The following is a 2593-nucleotide window of genomic DNA, read 5'->3' on the forward strand; positions in this document are numbered from 1 at the left end:
TTAAAATTACATATTTATTTCAATTGCCTATTAGTGACAGATAAGCAAATTGAATTCCATTGTTGTGATTAAAGTATTGCCTTTCTAAAGTCTTAGTTTGTAGTTCTAATAATACTCCCTGTGGGATCGATATCTAGGACTCCATTAGAGCCCTATATTACTTGAGCGATACGTATACTTGCGTTGATAAGTGTGCCTTTACCATTATTGAATATTTTATATATACATCTTTATCAAATTTATAACTGTTATTAAGTTTTTGGTGTCGTTGCTGAGGAATTAAATCTTTTAACAGCAGTTTTAAATACTTATATTTTTAAGCATATATAAAGTCGCTGTCAAGTTTTTGGCACCATTGCCGGGAGTAAACAAGAATCATAATTGGAGTAACGGATAAATTATGATTATTAAAAAATTTTTACTTGAATTTCAACTTATTTTCATATTTCGTTAATTATTTTACTATGTACTGATTTCAAATTGTATGCATAAATTTGGACCTGAAAATCTTATACTCTACGATTCAAAATTAGAACGCACTGTTAGAAAGATTAGAAGATTGAGAAGAGAACCTAGAAATTCTGATACAATGGAAAACAACATGAATAATCAAGGAATAGAAAATGAACACCAACTTAGACCCCTACTAGATTATGCAAATCCTACAGCATATGAAATTCACTTATCTATCCAAAATCCTGATGTAGCTACTAATTTATTTGAGCTTAAACCTGTTATTATCCAAATGGTACAAAACAATCAATTCGGAGGTACACCAAATGAAGATCCTAATTTACACCTCGCTAGTTTTTTAGAACTCTATGCAACCTTTAAATATAACAGAGTTCCAAACGATGTTGTTAGACTTAAACTTTTTACTTTTTCACTTAGGGATAAGGCTAAGATGTAGTTAAATTTGTTAGCATCAGGATCTATTAGAACTTGGGGAGAACTTTCACAGAAATTTCTATCCAAATATTTCCCTCCATCCAAAACTGCTGAACTTAGAAATGACATAACATCGTTCCTTCAGATTGATGGAGAGTCAATATATGAAGCTTGGGAGAGATTTAAAGATCTTCTTAGGAAATGCCCTCATCATTCGTTATCAGATTGATTGATAATTCAAACTTTTTATAATGGATTAGTGGGATCACTTAGATCGATTATAGATGCTGCGGCTGGGGGGTTTTTTGTCAAAACTACTTGATGAGGCTTATTCATTAATAGAAGAGATGGCTACCAACAATTTTCAATGGCCCTCTAAAAGGGTAAATCCTAAAAGAGTAGCTAGTATTCATGATTCTGATGCAATATCTATGTTAGCTTTGCAGATTGCTGCAATATCAAAGAAATTAGATCATTATGGAATGAATTATTCTCCAACACCTCCTATGATGAAAGAGATTTCATCTGGGCAATTTGTGGATGTTCAACCTGCATATGAGACTTTAAATGCTATCAATAGACCCAACAACCCTTATTCAAACTATTATAACCCAGGTTGAAAGAATCATCCAAATTTTAATTGGAATAACAATTTTGCTACAAATCAAAAATGGACGAACAACCCAGTGAACTCATTAGAAAATTCATCTAACCAAGGAAATGTTAATTATAGACCTTCTTATCCTCCAAGATTTAACAGTAACACTCAAATTAAGGAAAAGAAGTAGTATATGGAAGAGCTGATAATAAACATGGGTCAACAATTACAGAATCAAGGAAATCAATTACAAATTCAAGGAAATCAATTACAAAATCAAGGAACTGCTATTAAGAATATTGAAAACCAATTAGGGCATATCGCTACAGCTCTTAGTAACCGAACATTAGGAACTTTTTGAAGTAATGTGGAACCAAATCCTAAAGATCAAGGAAAAGAACAAATCAAAGCAATTCAATTACGAAGTGGAAAGGAATTGAAGACAAGAGTGCAGAAAGAAATAGAAACTGAAAAAGAGAAAGTGGATACTAAAAAAGAAAAGGATAATGAGTACCTAGACTTAGAGTATTCATTTACACCAATGAAAATCACTGTGAAAAAACTTCCACCACCGTTTCCTCAAAGATTGAAGCAACACAAACAGAATAAATAATTTTCCAAACTTTTAGAAATTCTTAAGAAGTTAACGTTAAACATTCCCTTAGTAGAAGCTTTAGAGCAGATGCCCAATTATGTGAAATTTATGAAAGATATTCTAAACAAGAAAAGGAAGTTCACAGATAACGAAACTGTCGCACTTAACGAAGAGTGTAGTGCAATTATTCAGAAAAAGCTTCCTGAAAAATTAAAAGATCCTGGTAGTTTCACTATACCATGTGCTATCGGTGAAAAATTTTATGGAAGAGCTTTATGTGACTTGGGAGCCAGCATTAATCTTATGCCTCTATCAATTTTCAAAAGACTAGGATTAGGAGAAGTTTCACCTACTTTTGTAACTCTTCAATTAGCAGATCGATCAGTTACATATCCTAAGGGAGTTATAGAAGATGTGTTAGTAAAAGTTGATAAATTTATCTTTCCTGTAGATTTCATTATTTTAGATATGGAGGAAGATAAAGAAATACCTATCATTTTAGGGAGACCATT

The sequence above is a fragment of the Phalaenopsis equestris genome, unplaced genomic scaffold, assembly GCF_001263595.1.
Source record: "Phalaenopsis equestris unplaced genomic scaffold, ASM126359v1 Scaffold235443, whole genome shotgun sequence".
Lineage (NCBI taxonomy): Eukaryota > Viridiplantae > Streptophyta > Magnoliopsida > Asparagales > Orchidaceae > Phalaenopsis > Phalaenopsis equestris.